Genomic DNA, 26,772 nt, shown 5'->3' with positions numbered 1-26,772 from the left:
TTTAGTGTTTCTGTTTTAATATTTAGATCTTTAAGCCATTTTGACTTTATTTTGGTGCATGTTGATAGACATGGGTGTGGTTTTAGCCTAGCATGTGGAAAGCCAGTTTATCCCACACCATTTATTAAAGAATCTATCTTTCTTCCAGTGAATATGTTTGGATCCTTTGTCAAAGAGAAGGTGGCTGAGTGTCTTTGTGGTTGTGTCTGCATCTTCTAGTCTGTTCCACTGATCTTCAGGTCTGTTTTTTTGCCAATACCATGCTGATTTTATCACAAGAGCTTTGTAGTATAATTTCAGGTCAGAGATTGTGATTCCTCCTGCCTTGCCTTTGTTGTACAGGATTGCTTTTGCTATTCTGGGTCTCTTCTGGTCCCAGATGAATGTTAGGAATGTTTTCTCTAGGTCTGTGAAGTATACCAATGGTATTTTCATTGGAATTGCATTGAATCTGTATAACAATTTTGAGAGTATGGTCTTTTTCACAATATTGGTTCTTCCTATCCATGAGCGAGGAATGTCTTTCCATTTTTTGAAATCCTCTTTGATCTCTTTTTTCAGAGTACTATAATTTTACTTCTTTTGTTAGATTGATTCCTAAGTATTTCAGTTTTTTGGTTGCTATTGTAAAAGGTATGGTTTCCCTTATTTCTCTCTCAGTATGTTTGTTGTTTTTGTATAGGAATGCTATTGATTTTTGAGTGTTGACTTTGTATCCAGCTATGCTACTGAATTTGTTGATTAGATCTAGGAGTCTTTTAGTGGAGTTTTTGGAATTTTTGATAGAGTATCATGTCATCTGGGCAGAAGCTTTTAAATGTACAATAATTCTATTATTGATTCTTGATATTATTTCTTATGCTATTGAACTTCTGTTTTTGGAAGTTTTTGCCTGAGCCTATGGCTTCAAGAGTTTCCCACATGTTTTCTTCAACCAGCTTTAGTGTTTCTGTTTTTATATCTAGGTTTCTGACCCATTTTGACTTGATTTTAGTCCTAACTGTAGAGATACAGGTCTTTCATTCTTCAGCATGTGGATACCAGTTTTCCTAGTACCATTTGTTAAATGAGCTATCTTTTTTTGAGTGTGTTTGTTGGTCCTTTTGTTAAAGATGAGATCGCTGAAGTAGTTTGGGCTTGTTCCTGTGTCTTCTATTCTATTCTATCAGCCTATATGTCTATTTTTGTTTCAATACCATCCTGTTTTTCTGGTATAACTTGGAATCAGGGATTGTGATAACTCTCACATTGCTCTGTTTGCTTAGGATTTCTTTGGCTATTATGAATCTCTCTGGTTTCATATAAATTTTAGGATTGTTTTTATTTTCTAGTTCTGTGAAGAATGTTGTTTGTATATTATAGGAAATGAATTTAAAATATACTCCTTTTGGTAATATGGCCATTTTCTTGGCTCTGATTGCACCTCTCCAGGAACAGGGAATGTCTGTCCATTATCTAATGTCCTCTTCAGTCTCCTCCTTCATAACAGTTTTCTTTATAGAGATGTTCAACGTCACTGGTTAAGTTGATTCCAAGGTATTTAATTTTTTTATTTTAAAGAAAGTAGTACAAGAAAAAAAAAAAAAGAACAATGGCAGCATACCAGCCTCACAGACATAAACAAAGCAAAGCAAGAACATTAAAAGTGATACAGGGTTTCAAAATAAAATGATAGGAATTAACAATGGTTGTTATATTACATATTGTTATCTTCAACTACATTGCTCAGGTTACCAGATACAGGAATGGAAGATTGTTCAAACTATTAAAGAGAATAAAAAAATGATTATTAGATAAAACATTAGAGGGCCGGGGATATGGCTCAGTGCCACAAGCGACTGCCTGGCAAGCACAAGGTCCTGAGTTCAATTCCCAGTACCAAAAGAATAAATAAACAGATAGATAGATAAAACATTAGAGATAATACAGTTTCACTAGACAAGATGGTAGGAATTCACCAATTGTTATTCCACTGCATGTTGTTGTCTTCAAATCAGTTGTTCAGATTACCAGATATAAGCATGCAAAATTGGTCAAAGCATAAAAAATTTTAACCATTAACTGTTCCTTTCAATGTACCATTAGACATCAGCAGTAAGGTGATCATAAATGGAATTATTTTCCTGATGTCTTTCTTGGTGGGTTCATTATTGGTGTATAGGCATGCTCTTCATATTTGTATGTTGATTTTGTAACTTGTTACTTTATGGGACTTGGATATTAGCTCTACTATCCAAATTTTTGGATAATGTTATTTGTTGTTATTATTATTGTTCTATGTAAATTATTCTATCCTCAACTAGTAATACCTTTTTTGACTTCTACTCTTTTAATCCATATCCTTTTTATTTATTCCACTTGCCTGATGGCTCTGGCTAAAATTTTGTGTACTTTTGAAACGAGTAAGAATGGACACCCTTGTCTCGTTCCTGAGTTTATAGAGATCACTTTCAGTTTTTCCCCATTTAGTGTGATACTGGCCATGGCTTTTTCATAAATGGCTTTTATTAGTTTGAGGGAAAGTTCTTCCATACCTGTTTTTGTCAGGGCTTTATCATGAAGGGATGTTGAATTTTGTCAAAGACTTTTTGCATCTGAGATGATCATATGATTTTTATCTTTGACCTGTTTATGTAGTGCATTACATTTATTGTTTTATCTATTTAGATGCATTCTGGGATGAAGCTGGCTTGGTATGCTCTTTTTAGTGATTAATTGAATTCTGTTTGCAAGAATCTTATTAAGGATTTCTACATTTCTGTTCAGCAAGGATACTGGCCTACAGTTTTCCTTTTTTCTACTGAGTTCTTATCTAGTTCCATGGAATGAGTTTAGTAGTATTCTTTCCTTTTTCAATTTAATAGAAAAGATTGAGTAGTATTTGGCATCAATTCTCTGAAGTTCTCATGAAATTTAGCAATGAATCCATTGGGTCTTGGTTTTTCTTAGTTGGTATTTTTATTTTGTTTTAATTTTATTGTGTGTTACTGCTATATTCAGGGTTTTTATAACTTCTTGTTTAAATTTTGCTAGGTCATATGTGTCTTGGAGCTTATTCATTTCTTCTCAGTTCCCTAATTTATTGGAATATAAATTTTCAAAATAATTCCTTATAATCCTCTGGATTTCAAATGTATCTGTTGTAAATTTTCCTTTTTCATTTCTAATTGCATAGGAATGGGTCTTTTCTCTCTTTTTGTTATTTTGGTTAAAGCCTTATCAATCTTATTCATCTTTTCAAAAAACAATCTGTCTGATTCATTGATCCTTTATGTTTTCTGTCTCAATTACACTCATTTCTACTTGGATCTTCATAATTTCTTTTCTTCTATTACAATTGTATTTGAATTAGTCTTGTTTTTCTAGGACCTTGAGATGAAATATTATATTCATTTGGGATTGCTCTGTTTTTAAATGCAGTATAAACTTCCCTCTTAGAACTGCACTTATTGCACCCTTCAGATTCTGATATGTTGTATTACCATTTACATTTGATTCTAAGATTTTAAAAATTTATTCCCCAGTTTCTTCTGTGACTCATTTATCATTGAAGAACTTATCATTCAATTCCCATGGGTTAGTGTTATTTCTGTGGTTTCTAGTTTTTTCTGTTATGATTTGTTAGAGATTTTTTCAATCTATTATATTTATTGAGACATCCCTTATGACCTAAAATATGATCTATTTTTGATAAAGTTCCATAGACTCCTGAGAGAAATGTGTATTCTGCTGTTATTGGATGAAACATTCTGTAGATACAGTATCTGCTAAATCTATTTGTTGTATGATATCCTTCAACTCTAAAAATTTCTTTGTTGATTTTTGTCTAGTTGACCTATATGTGACAGTGGGTACTGAAGGCCTCCACTATGATTGCCCAATAGTTTTTGTTTTATGAATTTGGGTATACTGACATTCATTGCATATATATTTGCAATCATTGTCTTAGTGAATTGTTCCCTTTACTGATATGTAATGATCTTTTTATCTCTCCTGATCAGTTTTGGTTTGAAGCCAACTTTGTCAGAAATTAGAATTTTCTCTTGCTTGCTTTCAGTCTCCACCCTGTGGAATATCATTTTCCATTTTTTCACATTCCATCTGTGTGCCTCTTTGTGGATGAGGTGTGTCTCTTAACACATAGTTGAGTTTTTCAGCTTTTCTTAATTAAATTAGTCTGTGTCTTTTGATTGTGGAGTTAAGCCCATTTAAATTGAGTGCTATTATTGAAAGGTGTTTACTGATTCCTGACATTGTATCATTTTTCTAGTGCTGATTCCTTTACTTTTCCTTTGGGTTAACTACTCTCCTAATCAGATTTATTCTTTCCTTTGGGTTCTTTGGTGATGTTAGCCTCACTGTCTCTGTTGAGGATTTCCCTGAGTAATTTTTGCCATACTTGTTTGGTGGTCATGAATTTCCTTAGATTCTTTGTCATAGAAGGTATTTCTCTGTTAATTATAAAGATAATTCTTTAGGCTATAGTAGTCTGGATTGGCAATTATTTCTTTCATGGCTTGAACTACTTTACCACAAGCTCTCCTACTTTTTAAGTTTTGTGTTGAAAAATCTACTGTTATTCTAGTTGGCTCACCTTTACATGTTACTTGGTTTTTCTCTTTAGCAGGTTTTAGTATCTTTTTTTTGGTTCTGAAGTTCTTGGATTTTGATGATGTGTCATGGATAGGTTCTTTTCTGGCCATGTCTACTTTCCTCATTTATCTGGTATTCATTTCATTCCCTAGACTTGGAAATTTGGGGGTGATTTCAGTGATTTTTGCAATGATTTCAGTGAATATTTTTATACCCTCAATTCCCCCTCAAATCCTTCCTTAAATCCTATAATCTTTAGAGTCATCTACTTTGTAATGTCTCTTTCAGAGACATTTAGGAACTCTTGGATGATCTTCTGGTTGTCTTTTATGTTTTGATTATCACTGAAGATATAGTCTGCTACATCGACCTTGTTCTCAAATTCTGGTATTCTGTTTTCTGAATGACCACGCATGCTGCCAAAACTTTCAAATGGGTTTTTCATTTCCAGGATTTCTGCTTGATTCTTTTTATAATCTCTAATTCTTTATTAATGTTATCATTCATATCTTTAATTGTCTTGCTTAATTCATTCATCTACTTATTCGTAACTTCTTTAAACTCATTCATCATCTTATTAATTAAATCATGTAGCTGCTTATTTATATCTTCTTTAAACTAGTTGAACATATTGCTTCATTCACCTGATTGTTTGTCTCATCTTTGATCTCTCCAATTATTTTAGCTTTTCTGGTTGTTGCTGTTCTTTGCATAAAAATTCATCCACTTCAGTGCCTGTGAGACTAGCTTTTGAGGAATTTTTGGAGGCATCTTGTTGGTTTTCTTTCTCGTTATTCTTATTTGTTGTTGTTCTGAGTACTATAGATCCATTGGGATAGAAAGCTCTACTACTACACAGAGATCACAGTACTGATCTCATTAGTAAGTGAATTTCTCCCTCTGAGGTGCCTTTCACTTTGGTATGCTTCGGTGTGCCTGTACCTGTTCCACCTATTTGAATACTAGGTTTAGTCCTTATCACTCCCTTGTAACAAGACAGTAATTACCAGCAATAACAACATCCAATAAACCAGTCATGTGTCCACACTTAACCTAAAACTTCTTTGAAAATTTTTCAGTAACCCAGAAAGACAAAGAATAGTAGAGATGATGAATAGTCTGAAAACTAGAAGAAGAAAAGGAAAAGAGGGCAGGGGAATAAAATGAAATAACAAAGTAAAGACCAAAAACAGGAGAAAAATGATGATAGAGGGTTTTTAATACTTATTTATTTTTATAGTACATATTTGCTATACAAAATGATCACATTCATCATAGAGAATTTGTACTGTGCATATTATATCTTACTCCTTTTTTGTTGTTGTTTACCATTCCCATCCCCTCCCTTCAACCCATCTTCCCCTCCCCATTAACAAAAGCTTTGTTTGCGTTTTTCCTTCCATTCTCTTTTTTTCCCTTTTCCCTTTTTTCCCTCTCTTGTTCCCCTTGTCCTTTGAACATGTTTTTCCCACTTCCCAATATCTATCCTCTATTTTGTTCCTCATTTACCCTTTGGATTTTCACACAAGAGAAACAATGTGATATTTAAACTTGTGCATCAAGTTTATTTTACTTAAAATTATGGTCTTGAGGTGTATCCATTTACCAAAAAATGACTCAAATTTATCCTTCTTTGTGGCAGAGTAGTACTCCATTGTATATAAATACTACATTTCTTTATCCATTTTTCTGTGGATGGGTATATGGGCTGTTTCCAAGATTTTAGTTATTATAAATTGTGCTGCTATAAACATGGGTGTACAGATATCACTATAATATGATGCTTTTAACTGTTTTGGGAAGATACATAGAAGGGGAATAGCTGGGTCAAATGGAACTTCTAGTTTAGTTTTTTGAGGCCTCTCCATACTGATCTCATAATGTTTGTATCAATTTACACTCCCACCAATAACAGACAGTGTTCTTTTTTCCCCACAGCTTCACCAGCATTTGTTATTGGTTGATTTCTTGGTAACATCTATTCTTTCTGGAGTGAGGTTTTTTTTTTTTTTTTTTTTGAGTGAGTTTGAATCAGTGTTATTTCAATTTGCATTTCTTGAATGACCAGTGATGTTGAACATTTTTTCACATATTTATTTGCTGTTTGTACTTCATCTGAGAAGTATTTGTTCATTTCAGATACTCATTTTTTGATTGGGTCTTTAAATTTGGGAGGTCTGCATTTTTTTGAGTTCTTTATATATTCTATATGTTAGTCCTTTGTCTGACGAGTAGTGGGTAAAAATTTTTTCCCATTTTGTGGGTTGTCTTTTCACTGTTGAAAATTTTGATAGTTTCTTTTACTGGTAAAAGCTTTTTAATTTGTTGTGATCCCAGTTGTTGGTTCTTTGTAATATTTCTTGTTTGAACAGTGTTTTGTCCATAAAATCTTTGCATACATCCATATCTTTGAGTTTTACCTGTTCTATCTTCTAGCAGATGAAGTGTTTCTGTTTTGATATTTAGATCTTTGATCCATCTTGATTTCAGTTTAGTGCATGATGAAAGATATGTCTAGTTTTAGTCATCAGCATATTGAAAGCCAGTTTTCCCAGAACCATTTATTAAAGAGGCTATCTTATGTCTAGTGAAGGTATTTGGTCCCTTTGTTAAAGACAAAGTAGCTAAGTGTTCTTGGAGTTGTTTCTGCATCTCCTGTTCTGTTCAAGTGATCCTCAGGTCTGTTTTTGTTGCCAGTACTGTGGTGTTCTTATGACAACAGCTTTGTAGTATAACTTCAAATCAAGGATTGTGATGCCCATTGCCTTGCCCTTGTTGCTCAAAGTTGTTTTTGCTATTCTAGTTTTCTTCTGGCTTCATAAAAACTTCAGGAATTTTTTCTCTAGTTCTGTGAGGTATAGTATTGGTATTTCTATTGGGATTGTGTTAAATCAGTATAACAATTTTGGAAGTATGGCCATGTTCACTATATTGGTTCTGCCTCTCCAAGGAGATGGGATATCTTTGCATTTTCTGATATCCTCTTTGATCTTCTTTTTAGAGAACTGTGGTTTTTCATGTAAAGATCTTTCATTTCCTTCATTAGATTGATTCCTATTTCATTTGTTTTTTAATTCTATTGTGAACGGTATTTTTTCCCTAATTTCTCTCTCAGTAAGTTTGTTACTCACATTCAGGGATACTGTTGACTTTTCTTTGTTAACCTTGTATACTGCTATGCTGCCAAATTTGGTTATTAATAGGAGTCTTTGGTAGAGTTCTGGGGGTTGTGTATGCAAAGTATGATATCACCAACAAATAATGATAATTTAACTTCTTTTTTTCCTATCCATTATCTTTTTATTTATTTTTCTTGTCTAATTAATCTGGCTGTTTCCGGAACTATATTAAACAGCAGTGGTGATAGTGGGCATCCTTGTCTTGTTCCTCCTTTTAGAGTGAAAGCTTTCAGTTTTTGACCATTTAATATGATGTTGGTTGTTATTTTGTCATAGACGGCTTTTGTCAAGTTGAAATAAAGACCTTTCATTTCAATTTTCTTTATGGTTTTTATTGTGAATGGGTGCTAGACTTTGTCAAATGCTTTTTCTACATCTATTGAGATGATACTGTGGTTTTTGTCCTTGGTTCTGTGAATGTGATGTGTTATATTTATTGATATGCATATATTGAGCCATCCCTGCATCCTTGTGATGAATCCTACTTGGTCGTGATGTATAAACTTCTTGATGATTTGCTGCATGCTGTTTGCAAGTATCTTATTGAGGATTTTTGCATCTGTGTCCATTAAGGAGATTGTTCTGTACTTCTTTTTCATTAGATTTTTCTCTGGTTTTGGTATCATGGTAATGCGTGCTTCCAGGAGTGACTCTGAAAATATTTATTCCCTTTTAATTTCATTTAAAGAGTTTGAGGCATTAGTTCTTTAGTTCTTAGTTCATTAGTTCATTAGTTCTTTAGGCATTAGTTCGCCACTAAAGTAGTGGCGTTTGGGCTGGGGATTTAGCTTAGCGGCAAAGTGCCTGCCTGGCAAGCGCAAGGTCGTAAGTTCGATTCCCGGTACCGGAGAAAAACCAAAAAAAAAAAAAAAAAAAACAAAAATAAAGTAGTGGCGTTAGATATTCACTTAAATTCAGCAGTAAATCCATCAACCTGGGCTTTTCTTTGCTGGTACTTTTTTTTTTTTATTACTTCCTCAATGACCAACAATGAATTATTTAGAATTTTCATATCTTTTTGATTCATCTTTGGTAATTCCTATGTGTCAAGGAATCTGTCCATTTCTTTTGAGTTTTCTATCTTATTAGGGTAGAAATTCTCAAAGCAGGTACTTATGATCTTCTGGATTTCTGCAGGATCTATTCTGATTTGACCTTTTCATCTCTAGTTGCATAGATTTTGGTCTTTTCTTTCCTATTCTTAAATAAAGCTGGCTAATGATTTGTCTATTTTATTTAACCTTTAAAGAACAAATTCTTCCATTCCTTGATTCTTTGTATTTTTCAGTCTTGAGTGCATTCATTTCTGTGCTGATTTTTACAGTTTCCTTCCTCATGTGTACTTTGGGTTTAACTTACTCATTTTTTTCTAGAAACTTGAGGTTCAACACTAGGTTATGTATTTGAGCTCATTCTGTTTTTCTGATATTGGAGTTCATCACTATAAATTTTGCTCATTTACTTTCATTGAGTCCCCTAGGTTCCAGTATGTCATATTATCATTATCATTTAATTGTAGAAACTGTCTAATTTCTTCCTTATTTTCACCTCTGACCCATTGATTGTTCAAAGGGTGGTATTTAATTTCCATGTGTTTATGTAGTTTCTGTGGTTTGTTTTGACATTGGTTTCTAATTTCACTGCACTATGATCTAGTAATATGCATGGGATAATTTCAGTTCCTTTATATGTATTAAGCATATTCTATGAGCTAGTATGTACTCTGTTTTTGAAGAATATCTTGTGTGCTGCTGACAAGAATGTGTGTTATATTGCTGGGTGGAATACCTCTGTAGATATCTACTAAGTTCATTTGTTCAGAGGTTTGGTTCATCTCTGATTTTCTTTTTGTTGATTTTTGTCTAGTTAATCTATTTGTGACAGTGGGATATTGTGGTCCCTCATTATAATTGTATTAGTGCTTATCTGATTTTTCATATCCATTAGTGTTTGTTTTATATAGTTGGCTGTACCAGTATTTGGTGCATATATATTTATGATTACTGTCTCTTGGATCCTCTTGGATCATTCCCTTACCAAATATGTAGTGGCTTTCTTTGTCTCTTTTGATTAGTCTCTACTTGAAATCTACTTTGTCTACAATTAGAATAGCTACCCCTGCTTTTTTCAGAGTTCCTGTTGCATGGAATATTATTTTCCATCATTTAACTTTCAGTCTATGAATAGCATGTATGCAGCCATTTGTTGTATCTTGTTTTTTGATGCATTCAGCCTGTCTCTTTTGATTGGTGAATTGAGACCATTCACATTGGTGGTCATAACTGATAGTTACTGAGTTATCCTTGTCATTATATTACTTGCCTGTTGTTGGTTCCTTTACTTTCCCTTCCATTTTATTACTTGCCTTCCTTGGTAGATTGATTCTATTGGAATCCTTGGAAATGCTGTTTACATTGTGTTTTTCTAAGATATACTTCAGAATGTTTTGGAGTGCTGATTTGGTGGTCATTAGTGTTTTCAAGTATCTTTAGTATTGAAGTATCTTATATATCCATCAAGTTTGAAAGATAAGTTTGTAGGGTTCATCAGTCTGGGTTGCAGGTTGTTTCAGAACATGAAATACTTCACTCTCAACTCTCCTTGACTTAAATGTTTGTGTTGAAAGGTCTACTGTGATTCCAATGCACTTTCCTCTATACATGATTTATTTATTTTCTCTAACAGCATTTAATATTCTGTTCTTGTGTTGAATTTGTGGAATCTTGTCCATTATGTGCCTTGGTATAGTGTTTTGTTTTCTGTTCATAGCTAGTTGGAGTTCTATATGCCTCACTTACTGCATGTCAAATTCTTTTTCCATACTTGGAAGATTTTTTCCTATTACTTCTGTGAGCATATCTTTTAATATCTTTTGTGCTATCTTCTGATCCTCACTGATTCATTAATCTTCATTACTTTAAAATTCATTACTTAATGAATTCATTAAAATTCATTACTTTTCTTTGCATCATCTAACAGCTGTTGAGTATTTTTGTTGAACCTTGCTATTTAAAAAAATCTTTCAATTGTTAATTGCAAAAATGTCTGCTATACCAATATTCTACCTTCACATTGGTTGACTCTGCTGTGTATATTTTCAGTAGAATTTTTATTAACTTGGATTTTGATTTGAGTTTGTTTTATGGGATCCAGTTCTTCTCTGTATTTGGTATTCATGTTTTTTCTAAACTCTTCTGTTTTTTTCCTAAACTCCTTTATTTTTTATCAGCATCTATTCTAGATTTACTAATCATTTCCTTCACTATGATCATCATCTCCTTACTCATCTGTGTAACTATTTCCATTTTGGTTTTGTTAAGAGATTTAATCTGTTTTGTCATTTCCACTGCTACCATTTCAGAAAACTCAGGTGGGTGGCTTTTGACTTCTTCTACCTCAGTGAGCCTGGATTTACCTGGGGCAAGTTGAAAGTTATGGGTTGCATCTTGCTTTGTTTTCTCATTTTCTATTTGTGTGTGTGTGTGTGTGTGTGTGTGTGTGTGTGTCTTTGCTTTCTGAATTGAGGCTTGTAAGTTGCTTATGGTAGGTAGCTTTATTACTAGTATCAAGACTTCTTTAGGAAATGACTACTTTTCAGAGATGTCCTCTAGGCTTAACTGGCTTTTGAGTCTGCCCCAGGATCAGGCCTCTTTATTAAGGATGAGAGGTTGCAGCCTGTTTGACCTAGTACCCAGTTCTTTAGTACTTGGCTGTAGTGTTGCTTATGACCCCAGACAATTTAGGTAATGACATACAAGGGAGATCAGCTGAGTACAACAACTATGTCACCATGGTGAAAGTAGTACCCTCAGTGATATCAGTAGCATCCAGCACAGACTAGAAAATGACAAACTGTGAGAACTAATAATTGGCCACCTTTAACCACAGGTAAAGAGTTATATAACAAAATCTAAGAAAATCAGAAAACTATATATAGTAAATATCCACTCAATAGAGTGATTTTTCCCTAAGGGCAAAAAATTTAAAAGGGAGAAGGAAAAAAAAATTGAAAAGTAAAGAAGAGAAAGAGATTAGAAGCAAGGCTCAATGGCAAAGGAAAATTACCCAAGCCTGGGGAAATTGATGAAGAAGAAAATAGTGAAAGAACAAAAGAAACACAAAACAAGAAAAAATAAGGGTAAAACAAAAACAAGAACAAAATAAAAAAGTAAAAGCAATGTTCATACTCACAAAAAAATAAAATCAATCAAAAAAAAAGAAATTTAAAAAAGCAAAGAGTAGGAAAAAGGAAAATAAATTTCCCTGTGGTTTCAAGCCTGTGGTTAGTTATCTTATGAGATCTACAGTTTTGTGGCAGTGTCCAATTCAGGGTGTGACCCTGCTCTAGCTGGTAGACAAGGGAGGCAGTCAGAGCCCAGATCTAGGCTGGATAATCACTGGCAAAACTTCATTAGGATTAGGGTGGGACACTGGTTATGTATTTTCAAATCCACCAAAATTCAGGCTGATCCTAGCCTCTGATCATGGGGTTGGGGTCTGAGTTATTTAGCTTATATCACTGCATGTCTCTCACTGGCCTGCCACAGCTCTCTGACCATGGATGTCTCCCATGATTGTTCCTTACCCAGTCACTGTGGAAATTTAACACTGGGAGCCCTGAGATGAAGCCAGCCCATAGCTGCTCTGAGTCCCAAGTTCAGTTGGCCCCTCCCTAAAATGGCATCTGACCAAGGATTCTCTCCAGGGGATATGGCAGATACTTGGACTGGAGTCATTCACCAGCTATTATAGTGCACAGCATCCACTGCTCTGTTCCACTGCTGTGTTTCTCCTTGAAGGTTTCTGGAGTTGTCTAATTTCACTATGTCTCTGTAGATTCAGTCTTTTTGCCTCACACCACAAGCCAAGAGCTGGGGACAAAGGGCAGATTTCCCCTTCCTTTTTGTGCATTGTGTTCTGTCTCTTCCATTTCTCTGAAGGTTGAATGCTCCAATTTTCCCTTCAAATCCTTCCTGGTTCCCAGGGATCACTTCCCTCCTTCTTTTCTTCCCCAACTTTCTATTTTCCAGTGTCTGAATTCCAAATCTTGGAGAGGTTGATTTGTTGCTGCTTACTGCTCCACCATCTTCCTAAAAGTACCCAAGAACATAGGTTTTGATGGTACTATTTTTATGCCTAGACAGGAGGAGGCTGTGTGAGAAGACAGAGAGAAAGAGAAGAAGGAAATGTAAGTGGAAAGTGTGAAAGTCTTTCTAGGTGCTGCAATCAATTAATCCTGTGTCTCTTTAATCTCACCACTCTGAGAAGATGAGGTAGGAAGATCATAAGTTTGAGGCTAGTCTGGAGAATTTAGTAGTGTGGTGAGATCTCATCACAAACAATAAAAAATAAAAAGGGCTTGAGATGTAGTTGGTATCAAGGCCCTGGGTTAACCATCCCAAGTATCAGTCAATCAGTCTATCTATCCATCCATCAGTCCATCAGTAAACAAATAAACAAGCAACCCTTGCTGAGGGAGAATCCAATAGGTCAATATAAAAATGTAAATCACTGTAGAAATTAAAATACTAATCTATACCCATAAACAGTTGTATGCATGCCTACACCTTACATCCACACTTTGAGTCTGAAGGTGGAAACAGATGGTTGAGTCTATAGCACATGCAAGCAGAAGGCAGGTTTGGAAGGAGGGCCAGAACCCACCTAATGCCAGTCCTGCTGGAATTAGCCCTCCATATTCCTTAGCCTCTATATTTCTCAAGATCCTCAAGGGGGTATTTACTCTTCTCCCACCAGTGAATTTCAGTTCAGGTTTCTCTGCCAGCCACAAACTTTCATAATGCTCCCCTTTTCTTCTCACACCATCACTGGAGCTTCTAGTTTATGGTCCAAGATTCTGTTTGCTGTTATTATCTAGATCCTGGGAGTCTCCTGGTGGGAAAACATGGAGCTGCACCACAGCTGGGCACCATAAGCTTGGGTAGTGGTCAGCTGCAGCAGCCTTTTTTTCCGGGAAGTCTTCTGTGTTGTACAGGGTGGCCAATTCTCTGGACTTGGGCTGGGATCTGTGCCAGTAATTTGGAGGTCTGTTTGCTGTTATTATCACAGATTCTGGGCCAACTCCTGGGGAAACCACGTGGCTTCTCGCTCTGTGAACAATAATGCCTCTGGCTCTGTGCTCTGAGAGCTCCTGAGCCCATGTGGCTTCTCTTTTCATTCCAATGTTCCCACTCTGTATTTTGCCTATTTGCTGTTCCTTTCAGGGTATGATGGTTGGTGATTCTACCACCTTATGTGCCTGTGGTGTGACTGACCTCGATGCGCACCTTGGAGTTTTCTGTGAGCACTGATGCCTCTATGCTGCCATGATGAAGAATCACATTTTCCATTTTTCATTAGGCATTTATATGATCCCATTTTATCTCCTGTCTTAGCCTTATCAGTTATACTTCTGTCATCCTTTTCACTTGTCCATATGCAATAGCCATGTAATACCCTTAGTATTAATTTAAACAAATAATTATGGTCAACTAAGCAAAAATGAAAATAAAACATTTTAATTGAATTTATTCTTTCTCTGATATGTTCCCTTTACTTTTATTTGGTTTTCTGATCTATATCCTCTCCTCTATGAAGAACTTCTTTGAACATTTCTTGTAGAGTGGGTCTGCTATCAATGAATTTCTCCAGTTTTTATGTTTGTTTTATAAAGTCTGCATTTCTCCTTCACGTTTGAAAGATAACCTCATTGGATATAGAATTCTGGGCTACTGAGGTGTTTCTCTGAAAACTTCAGCTATTTCACTGTACTATCTTCTTGTTTGCATGTTCTGAGAAGCCCACTATAATTCCCATTTTTGTCGTCCCCCTGCCACCACCACCACCACTGTAGTTAGGCTAGGGTATTCCCTTTTGTTTGGCTTCTTTTGAAATTGTCTTGTCATTAGTTTTCTACAGTTTTGGGATGACATGTCTACATTTTGATTATTGGATCGATCCTGCTTGGTGTTCTCTAAACTCCTGGGCCTCTTATTTGCTGTTTGTTACTTATTTTGGAAAATTCTTGGCCATTAGTATTTGAAATATTTCTTCTGCTCCGTACTCTTTGTTCTCTTTTGATATTCCTAGTGCATGTATTATACCTTTTGAAATTGTTGTTGGATGTTCTGCGTTTTCCCTCCTCCTTTTTTGTTGTTGATTTCCTATTGGGGAAATTTCTATTTCTCTATTTTCCAGTTCACTGAGTCTTTTATAGGCCATCTCCAGTTTATTGCTAAGTCCACTAAAGGTAGTCTTTATCTCTGTTATTATTTTTTTAAACTATATTTAGGATTTCATCTTATTCTCTCAAGTTCGTATCTCTCTGCTTATGTACATGTATTTTACCTGTTGCTTGTTTTTCCAGTTGCTTGTTTTTCCATGTTGCTTGTTTTTCCAGTAGAACACTTAAAATATTCATTTTAATTTTTCAGAAATTCTTGATAACCTCAAAGTTTGTATTATATCTGAACCTGGGTCTGCTTCATGCTCTCAATCTATGGGCTGTGTTTTCTCATGCCCTCTAAAATGACTTAATTTTCGACTGAAACTTGACATGACTTGTCAGGCAATATGAACTGAGATAAATGGGCCTTTACATGATATTTTATGGAAGAAATTGGGCTGTCTTTAATGTTTGCTGTAGTTATAAGTGCTAGAGGCTTCAAATTTACCCACTGACCTTGTTTTCATGCTCCTTCTTGTCTTGGGCTTCCATGGGAACTCCTCCTTAGTTATATTTAGCAGTACTTTGAGCTTTATATTTAGCAGTATTTTGAGGTTTAATACATTGATTTTGTTTTAAAATGTGATAAAGAGGGAGCATTCTATTATCTTTATGAAATCTGTCTTTTAGTGGGCCTATTTACCTAACCTGTAAACTTTATATATGTTTTTGACTACCCTTCCACATACACACACACACACACACACACACACACACACACACACACACAGCATACACCTTCATTCAGAAACTAAAGGTGGCTGGAGTTGGACTGTCTTTTCCTTAAGTGAGAAAAGGCTTCAGGAAACTCTTCTTCTTAAAAGTAGGCCTTTGTTGTGGAGAACTCTCTGGTATATTTCAGTGCTTTCTGTTTTTTCCCTCTGCCAGAGCCAAGAGGGGCTCTTTCTGGGCTCTTCACGGTGAGAACAGGGCAGAGTTCCTGTAGGTAACAATCATGCAGGGGCGCCCTTCCACCTCTGAAGTTGTGGCTTCACTAAGTCTGCTGTCACTGCTCTTTTTCTTTAAGATTTCAGCCCTACAATTACAGAGATGAAAACTTCTCCCAGAAGTTTCTCCCTCTTGTACTCATCCACACTCCACCCTGAACACTTCAGATTAACACTGAAGAGTCTGTACCTGTGCATGGCTTCAGCAGCTTCTGTTCCAGGTGAGATCTCAGCCATGACTGTCTGCATGTCCTCTCTCCGAAGACTGCAGAGTGATGGTTTGCCCTATCACCTTGATTCTCCACTTCATCCAAAGAAAATCAGTGATTTGCATTTTGTCAGCTCTTTACATCATGTAGGGATGAGAGCAATGACTTCTAAATTCTTTACATTTTAGAGCTGTAACTACAAGTCTGTATGAAAATTTCCTTAACATATTTCCTGACTTTCCCTCATAAATATGAAAGCAGGGCTTGTATTATATTCATGGCTGTAGCTCATTAGCTAGAATAGTACCTGCTTTGGAGTAGATGCTCCATAAGTGTTTGTTACTGGATTAATTAATCTGTTGATTTCCATTGAGCATCCTGATAAACTATGCACTAGGCTTGGTATGGAGATACATCAATGAAAAAGAAACACCACATGTCTATGGTCATTCTGGTGCAGGGGTATGTTGCTATATACTTCAAATAAAATAACAATAAGCTATGCATAAGAGAATAGGGAGGCACAGAAGCATTGAGGACATGTGCCTGAACTTCCCAGGGAAGAGAGAGGTAAAGCATTGCCTCAGGAGATAATCAGGGGTCAAGTTGTAAAGAACCAGCAGTTCTTAGCCTGTGAGGGAGAATCACTCAGCAGAGCAGGCAGCACAGACCTCCTTATGTCCCTGTCAGACAACGTGCAAATTGATTTCTTTACCCCACTTCTTGTCAAGGCAGGGTCACTGTTAACTCACTCTTACATCAGTGTGACAGTGAGTGACGGAGCAAGTGGCTTTAAGTCCAGAGATCATTTTCTCTCAGCTCCAAAGATGAGTCAGGCAGGACTCCAAGTTGCTGTAGGAGCCAAGTGGACACACAGACCCTCACAGTGCCAAGGCTTCAGTAAGTCTGCCGTCACTGCTCTTTTTCTTTAAGATTTCAGCCCTACAAGTACAGAGATGAAAATCAGGGCTCTTTTGTAAATGCTCACAAGACACTGGGTGGGGGGTGCCGGGGTGTTGTCAGAGAAGGCGGGAAAGAAAAATAAATGTGGGCTTCTGCTCTTGAAACCTCAGCCCAGTGAGCCAGACTTTCCCGGAATCCTTCAGGCTGCTTCAAAAGCCCATTATGGAAAGTCTCCAGATGTGCATGAAAACCTCACCGGGAGATTCCCAATGAAGAGGCCTTTTAAGCTTGAGCTGAGATGAAGGAAGTTGACTTGACGAGTCCTACCAGGTGGCCCATGTTCTGAAGGAGTCCAGATTCTACCATAATCTTAAGAAAGGGGGTGGGGAGGGCACAATTAGCCATCTCAGATTCCTGTGCCAAACAGAGAGTCTTCTTTGACTGTAGAAAGCAGTGGTCTCTGACTAGAGGGAGGGGAGGGGACCTTCCCCAAATGATTAATCTACCTATAAATTTTTGGTGACAGCCTGGTCATTCCTTCAGCATATCTTGCGAGGCCTAGGAAAAGATTCCAAGTTTAGAAAAAGTTGAGGCATGGAGTGATTCCTGCCAGTGATGCCTCTCAGCATTCCTAGAGCTAGAATCCTCTGCAGTTGTTCTGATCCCCCTATGCTAAATCCCTGCTTAAGCTGTCAGCCTGTGCTCTGTCTGTCCAAAATTTGAGGCCCCATCTTCCTCTTACCAGAGAGTGAAATCAGAGGAACCCAGGTTCAAGGCCCAGCTCCCCCACTGGCTGTGTCATCTTCCACAAAGTAACATTAGTCAACCTCCCCATGCCTCAGTTTCCTCCTCCATAAAATGAAGGCAACCCTAGGTCCTACACATACTGTCGCTGTGAAGACTGAATGAGTTGCTGAGTTGCCACACACAAAGGATGTGGTACAATTCAGCTTGGTGCATTTTCAATCTAATTGTTTAGGGAGCCAGGGACTGGCCCATTTGACCTTTAAATTTTACTTCTGTGGCTCTTTAAATCCTTTCCTCGGCTAAAATTAGGCCTCCCTTTTGCTCTTCTGTTTACCACCATTTTCTATTTTAACTAATTAGAGGCATTGACACTAAGAAATGCATCAAAAGAGTCAGGAGAACAGCTAGGAGCTACTCTCTGAATACTCACAGTTGCCCCTCAGCAACCAGGCACAGAAATGCTGGTCCCAAGTCGGGGAAGCAGGGTGGGCTCTCAGCAATGAGATGAAGGTGCTCAGCCTTGTCCACACCAGGTTAATTGAACAGGGCAGGGTTCTCATCCCTTGTCCTCCACCTTCTGGAGGGAGAAGTGCTGAGAAAGCAACAGAGATGGAGAAACAGCACCACCAGAGAAGCAGGGGAAGGCCGACAGTCTAGCTAGTTAGTCTGGAAGTTGGTTATTTCACCAAAACCACAGTTAGTTACCCCCACCCAGGCCACTGCAATTGCCTATCAGCTGGTCTGTAGCTCTGGGCTGTTTTCCTACTGGAATCTTAGAGGCCGCAGTAAAATGCAAAGCTCATCCCTAATATGTCCACAGTGGGTTTCTATCATTGAATTTAGGAAAAATTCCAAACCCATCAAATAGCCTGACATGCCTGGGTATATCTTTTCAACTCCCCCGCCATAATTGCTATAGCTCACCCCACTGGCCTGTGTCCCTTCCCTCCATTTCACCAATGCTTCCTCTCCTGGAGCCAGATCCTGAGTTGAATGCGAATGTCTCCATCAGTGAACTACTCCTTTGAATAGGTCTCCCCCTTCACACTCCAGGCATCCAAAGCTGCTGGGCATCTGGGACTTCCCTCTCTGAGTCCTATACACTCTCCAGAGGGGAGCTTCCAGCCCAGGCAACCCCAGATCAAGGCCCCTGTGAAAGCAAAATCAAGCCACAGTCTCAGCGTGAGAACCTACCCTCTTCCTTTGCCCTGCAGTCTTTGGTCTTTGACACACATTTTTGTGTCCCTCACATCCGCTACTCTTTACCACCTCAGGAAACTGGAATATGCCCCTGGGGAGAGGTCCGAGCCTCAGAACCTGTGTCAGGTGCCCAGAGGTTGAATTCACACTCTCTTGCTATGCAGAGTTCACACTGCTTTAAAAACCCATAGGGTGAAGGGATAGCAGGAGAGATGGAAGCAGGCCAACACTCTCACATCTCCAGCTCTTGTAACACTTACAAGGATAACCCATTTTTTACTGAATAATTGAGCTTACAACCAACATGTCTGGTTGATGTAACCTTTGGCTGGTCTATGAGATTTTCACATTATTTCTCTTGATTTCTCTATGTTCTTCTTCTCTGAGTAGGATGGGGCAGAGCTGAAGCTCCTCTTCTTCGGGAGCTCCTGTCTCCAACTAAGGCTGTGAGACCTGAAGGAGGGAGCTCCTTTAGGTACCCATAAGCAGCTGTCCTCACTCCACCTCTTCCACAGTGGGCCATAGGCCTGAACCCAAAGACCTAAGCATAAATTAATTATACATTACCTGACAGCTTCTCCTAATACCCTCAACTGATCAGTCACCTGTCGTCCACCTTTGGGATACTTCTCATATCTAGGGGCCATGAGAGCTATCCTAATCCCCTCTGTGCCAGGCTAAGTGTGGTAGAACATGCAGAAGGCAGAGGACTTGGCCTCCTGGTGTTCCTAGAAGACCTGAGGTCTCTGTGTTATAGACCCACCTGCTCCTGTGCTCTCGCATGCACTTCCTGTCTTTCTCTGCCACAACCACACTGCCCTCCCCTTCCTCCATCATCGTTTTCTCTCCTCTGCTAGGCATGTGCTTCCCCCACCCTTCGCCTCCTAGTGCCTATGCACCCATGGCATCAGAGCTAAGCAGTACGGCCCACAAAACACACAGACATAAAGCTCACACAACAGACATCGACACCTGAGACAACTGAGACTCAGGAACACTGAGGCCAACTCTTGCCCCTCAGTCCAGACACAGTCCCTGTGTGAGGAGAGGACTTTCATTGCCCAGACCCTGAGATGGACTGCTCTCTGGCAGACAGAAAGGGACTCCAGAGACAGCTGCCTGGTGTCACCTTTGCTAAGCTGCTCTTCTTCATGCTTCTGAGCAGGGAGGCCCGGGTGGGGAGGCTGCCCCAAAGACTCAGTCTTATATTGTTCTTATTTCTTAACAATCCAGCAAATACTAATTCAGGTTCTGCAGATGAGCCAGCAAAACTTTCCTGCCCAAGCTGTAAACACAGCCTTATTTGTCTCTCTGGCCACTTCTAAAACACAGTCATTTAGAGAATTTTTATTCTTTGGAGTTTTGCTCAACCAGGCAGAGAAACCAGGCAGTGGGAGCATCTCAGGGCAGGAGGGCTTCTCAGTGTGACTGATGGACACTGACTCACATATAAACTCTCCTGCTCCCCACTCCAGCACCTACCCGCAAACGCCCTCCATGTATGTCCTGGCCCCTCCAGAGCCTCAGCTCCTCTTCCTAGCCCTCTGGGATCAAGGTTGGAACACCTTCTTCCTTAGCCCACATTTAGTCCTTAGTGAATCCCACACAGCCCTGTGATTTTTCCTCAGCCCTCTTCAACATATGAGGAAGATCTGCAGCCTGGACCTTGGAATCCCTCATACTAGTGCTAGCTTTGACATAAACTGATCTCACGATCTTTTCTGAACATTGTTATTTCCATCCCAAGGTGTTCTCAGGACTACGGCATATTTGCCACTGAATTGACTGTGCACAGAAGCAATGAATATTTCTGAATATCTGTTTTATGCAAAACACCATTCTAGGAATTACTGATTACTCATCTACCCACCGTCCCTACCAGGCAGGCATTTCTTCTGTTCTACAAAGAAGGAAGACAAGGCTTCACAAAAAAAGAAACTTGCTAAGGCCACAGGCTGGTAAGATGGAACACACATCAAACAGGTCTCTCTCTTTCCAGAACTCATGCTGCTGCATGCCACCCAGCCTGGGTATACTGCAGAGAAAAGTTAAAATGACTTTTTAAACAAAAAAATACAGCTCATTTTCTTTCGCTCATGCATTATGCAAGAGAAGAGATCCCTACCTTGGATTTATTTCCCTCTACATACCTGTGCTCAGGAGCTGAGATTAGGGAAGGCACACGCTTGCACTTGATGCACTCACCTGTGACAACCAAAATCCTGGTACAAAGGAAAAGGAAGAAAAGAAAGAGGGTGGCAAAGCACAGCTCACCCAAGCCTTGTGGTTGGTGCTACACAAACTGAAGACTAGAAAGGTTTCACAACTTGTCTGAATTCACACAACCTAGAAATGAAGGGAAAAGCCTAGACCAGGTCTCCTGTCTCTTCCCACTGAATATTCTCAATCAGATAAGCTTCCTCTGTCCCAATAGAGAAACCTTCAAGAACATTAGTTTTGCAGTCTCCTAAAAGCCATGCTGAGCTAAAGGTAATGGACATTGAGAAAATGTCTGAGAAATTCCCAGCTGAGCACACAAAGAAGCAAGTTTCTAAGGAACAGTGTAATGATTGTCTGAGAGGATCTATGCTGGTGGGGTTACAAAATCTTAATATATGAATACAGAACATATGGAAGACATCAGAAAAGCCTTCTCTTTCTCCCATATGTAAACTCAACCTTTGCCTGAAGTCTTTAAGTGATCACAGATGCAGCCAAAACAGGCACCAGATGGCAAACAAGAACTGGAATAAAAAGTGAAGCAAGATTTTGGTTTATTTAAAAATTGAAAAAAGCCATAATCTAATCTAAAATGCCATGGTTTCCCCAGAATGGCAACCCAGAGTCACCAAACCTCAAATCAAGCCCCCAGAGTGACCAAAACACAATTATAAAAACTAGAGTAATTGTAGTTGAAAGCCATTATCATATGTGAGTGAAATCCAATGTCTGTTTAAAGTGGTAATTTTTAGAAATGAAAGAAATGGTCAAAGTAGAAGGACGAGATCAAAAGTCAGTTTTTGCTGGGCTTTTACATGTGTCAGGAGCTTTGCATTCTTGATCTCATTTAATCTTCTCAACTACCTCTTGACCAAATTTTACAAATGAGGAAATTTCACAAATGGATCAAGTGAGGTTAGGCTCTAAGGTCATACCACAAGACTTGCCAGTGCTTCCTGGACTCCATTGTCACTTTGTAGCTCTGATTTCAAGTCTTTTACCCTGTTCTTGGACCATGTAATATTTGACAAAGAAAGTATGGTTCCCTGAAAGAGTCCATTCAGTTCATGATCCCTAAGCATTTATCATGCATTTATCATGTGCCAGGGTCCTGGGCACACCAAGTCACACCTAAGCAACAGACACACAGCAGGAGCCATGCAGCCCCTTCTCTGTTCTTCCTGCCCAAATCTCCAGAGAGAAGTGTGCAGGAAATGCCTTGAGGAGAGGCCAGAATGAATATCAAGTGGGAGACAGTGCCCTGCTCCATTCTGACTTCTCTAAAAGCACCTTTGCCTGTTCCTCCTCTACCATTGGGTGCGTATATTTGCAATGAGCTCAGTAATATACATGCCTGTGAGTGTCTTACAACTTCTTTCTTTTCAGTGTGCATGAGTATGTGTTGGAGGCAGAAAGTTCTGATATTGCTTTAGCTTCAATTAAAAGCTTGAATGAGGGAGCTGGGGATTTAGGTCAGCGGCAAAGCGCCTGCCTGGCAAGCGCAAGGTCGTGAGTTCGGTTCCCGGTACCGGAGAAAAACCAAAAAAATAAATAAATAAAATAAAATAAAAGCTTGAATGAATATTCAAATACGTCTCCTTCTCTCCCAATTCAAAGTATTCATTCGCTTGCGGGTAGAGTAATAGCTTGTAAAATCCTATCAAGCTAGAGAGCCCTATCTCCTAACTCCATAATCATCTAAACTTCCTATCTTGGGAAAGTACATAATTCTTTGAGTTTTAGTTTTCTTGTCTCTAAAATGAAACTAATATGTATTTTGAAACACTCTTTTGAGTCCTTTTTCCGTTTTCCTTTTACTTATCTGCTATTTCACATGTTCAGTCTCCATATTGTCATTTTTTTATTGTGCGTTATTCTTGCCTTCCCAAATCCTAGGCCTAGAAAAATCTAGCTTTCTGAACACTACCAGACAAAACCATACAGTCATAAGGCGGACTTCTATCATTATACATTAATTGTCACCAGTCTTACCCCTGGTTTCTAGTTGACTTTGGCCAGCAGGAGGCACCAGCAGGACCATAGAGGATATAGCAAAGGTATTTATTGCCCAGCACTCCCCTGACCACCACTGCAGGTTAACCCTATCTGAGCATCACTTGTAAACCTACTGAGGGCCCCAGTTCCTACAGATGGTGCTCTTCCTACAGCTTTCTCTGCAGGATGGAAACGTATTCTCTCTCTCTCCCTCTCTCTCTCCCTCCCTCCCTCCCTCCCTCCCTCTCTCTCTCTCTCTCTCTCTTTGTACCTTCTAAGTGGTAGCAATGGCTCTCACTATGGCTAGTCATCTGGTACTTCTTTTTCTAATCTTCCTTCTTAAACAAATGGTTTGTTAAGTTATCCAGAGTGAGTGTCCGTCCATTTGCTCATAGGAACCTGACCAACTCATGTTGGCTCAATATTTCATTTTTCACAAAACATACCACATCTTCCCAATTCTAGTCCCAATTTTCCTTCTCATTGATGACTTTCTATTTATCTCAAAGAGAAACTAAAAGCCATTAGAAAGACACCTGATGCTGTGGTCTGCGTGTTGCCTGAAGCTCGTGTGTTGGAAATATAATCCCTACTTCAACAGTGTTGAGAATCTTTGGCAAGAAGCTAGGCAGAGCTACCATGAATGAGGTAGTGTTGTTATTGAGGGCTGACTTAGCTAAGGCAGATGTGGGTTCCTGATGAGACACTCTCTCTCTCTCTCTCTCTGTCTCTCTCTCTCTCTCTCTCTTGTGTGTCTGTCTCTCTCTGTCTCTCTCTCTGTCTCTCTCTGTCTCTCTCTGTTTCTCTGTCTCTCTCTGTCTCTGTCTCTCTCTGTCTCTCTCTGTCTCTCTGTCTCTGTGTCTTTCTCTTTCTTCCACCCTCTGCATGGAATGACACAATACAAAGGCCCTTGCTAGAGGAAGCTACTCAACACTGAACTTCCCATCCTACAGAACTATGAGCCAAATAAACTTCTATTGTATATAAATTATACAGTTAGTTGTACTGTTATAGTAGCACAAAACAACACAACTGCCATCAAATCTCTCACTTTCATATCTCCAGTGGTGTGCAGCTGGAGCTGGCTCACATCTGCTCACAAGACTAGATTCTGCATGTCACTTCCCTGCTTATACTTAGTACCGTTGTGTTATTAGCTTGAAAATGGCCACAGTGAAAGCATTTACAATGCAGAAATTGACAAATTTTACAATTTAGGGTTTTTCATGGTAGGGGCAGTTGTTGAACATTTATCAACATAACATTGCTTTAACTTTCTTTTCTCTTTCACATCTGTTACAGGAGAAATGTCCTAACTTTTATCCGAGGTTCCTTCATGTCCCACTGTCTATGCTGTCAGTGTCCTCTCTCATTCCTGTATATTTGGCCTCTCTGTCAATACTAACTCACCATAAACATTGCCATAGATCTTTGCTATACAACACAGTAGCCACTAGTCAAACATTAAATCCTTGAGGTATGTCTAGTCTCATTCAAAATGTATAAAATGTATGTATACTTGTTGAAATGAAAATCTGTGTATAATAGGTTAAACAAAATATATTAAAGTTAAATGTACTAGTTTTTTAAAAGTGTCTAGTATAAAATTTAAAATTATTTGTGTATCTCATATTATTCCTGTTGGATGTCCTCCTATAAAGTCTCCTATGTGAAAAATAAAATCTTTCCTTTTACCTATCGGCTCTGCCTCTAATACAAAAATGTTTTATTTTCATTTTCATTATTTCTGATGAATACCGCCCCCCACCTCCTTAACCAAAGCCAATCTTCATTAAACTCCAAGGTTCCACAAAAATCCTGCTAGAGCAGGTCATTCATGACAACCTAGAGCATTGCTGAGTTCAAATGGCTTTGTAATTCTTACCCTCTTTACCGTTGGCAACATTTGGCAAGGTACACTGCTTTCCTCATCAAAACACTCTTCCATTGACAATAGACTTTCTTGACCTTCCTCTTCCTTTTCTGAATGTTTCTTTACAGATTCTTTTGCCAGCTCCCCTTTTCTTTATTGCATGTTGGGCTTTACAGGATTTTATCCACCTTACATATGTTCAGGGATTTATTTCCTATCCATGTGCCAGAAATTCTGCAGCTGTCTATGCACCCTTTCCACTTAAAAGATTTACAAGCATTACAATTTAGATATATTGAAATCTGAAGTCAGGATCTCCTTTTTTACCTGAAAAAATTGCATTATCCCAGTACTTGGCATTATCTACAAGTGGTACCATATCTACCTCATTTTTACTGTCAGAACTTCAAGGACTTTCAGAACCCACCCTCTTCTTTTCCTCCATCTCTCACAACATCATTCTAAACTACTTCTCAGATCTCTTGAATCTTCAATTTTGCCTTAAATTCCAAAGCCCACCATAGTCCAAGTCATCCTCATACCTAGCCTGGACTATTCCAAGGGCCTTTTGGCTGACCTCCTTGCCTCCACATTTACCACATTCTAATCCATTTTCTGCACAGCAGCCAAAATGCTCTTATACTAACCTAAAGAAACTCATTCTTCCTTTAGACTCTCCTATTATCTTCCCCATGACTTTGACATATCAGAAGTATTCAACATGACTTAAACGGTCACCCAGATTCTGATTCCTGCCCTCTTTTGTAGCTTTATCTATTATTCACTTTCTCTTCAGTCCACCCACTCCCGCCATCTAGGGCTTCTTTCTCCCCTTTATAAGTGCCATATCAATGTAAAGACTTCAAATGTGTATTCTTTTTCACTTGGAACTTTCTTGATTGGTTATCTTGATTTACCAATTCCTTTGGAGCCCCTAAGTATGTTGTTAGTCATTTCCCATCACTGGGACAAAACACCTCACAACTGGTGCTTAAAGGAGTAGAAGACTGTTTTGACTCATTTAATGGGTTCATTCCATAGTGGGCTTGCTCAGAGGCAAAAACAGCCATGGTGGAAGGGCATGGTGGAAGAAAGCTGGGCAGCTAAACAGTGGGGAGAGGGCATGGCCAGGGATCAGAGTAGTCCCAGCTCATACCCCCAGCAAACTGCCTCCAATAAAGCCCCACCTCCTAATAGTGCCTTTAGCCATAATTTCATCAGTGGATTAGTCCACTGATCAGTATAGCATCCCCATGATTAAATCACTTTCCAAAAGCCACATCCCTGAATATGTGAGTCTTTTGGGGGACATACTAAATCTAAACCATACTATTCTTCTCTGGCCCCCAAAAGACTCATGTCTATCTCATAAAAAATGCACTTAGTACATCCCTCAGTGTTGCCAAACTTTTTTTATTTTAAAAATAAAAGGAACTGAACATTAGCAGACAGACAACCTTTTAAAAAATAGCAAAAGAACAGTACATCAATACAGAGTTATAAACAAAGTGGTAGGAAATTAACAATGCTTGCTGTATTACATATTGATATCTTCAAAGTGGTTTCTCATGAAAACAGATAGAGACATGCAATATTGATCCAACAAGTACTCATTGACAGTTTCTTTCAGCAAAGAAATAGAAGACAGTAGAACAAATATGTTAACTGTCCTGTATATACA

The 26,772-nt window shown here is 38.4% G+C and overlaps 1 protein-coding gene across 9 annotated transcripts in view; it reads left to right on the top strand.

Annotated features, from left to right (window-relative positions):
• The window catches only part of Fggy (FGGY carbohydrate kinase domain containing), a 495,194-nt gene that overhangs the window by 439,218 nt on the left and 29,204 nt on the right, over positions 1-26,772 (top strand). The gene's annotated exons all lie outside the window — the stretch shown is intronic.

The sequence above is a fragment of the Chinchilla lanigera genome, unplaced genomic scaffold (genome assembly GCF_000276665.1).
Source record: "Chinchilla lanigera isolate Chin_1 unplaced genomic scaffold, ChiLan1.0 scaffold00063, whole genome shotgun sequence".
NCBI classification, from domain to species: Eukaryota; Metazoa; Chordata; class Mammalia; order Rodentia; family Chinchillidae; genus Chinchilla; species Chinchilla lanigera.
Note: the sequence above shows the minus strand (reverse complement) of the source record. Positions and strands in the feature narration are given on the sequence as shown.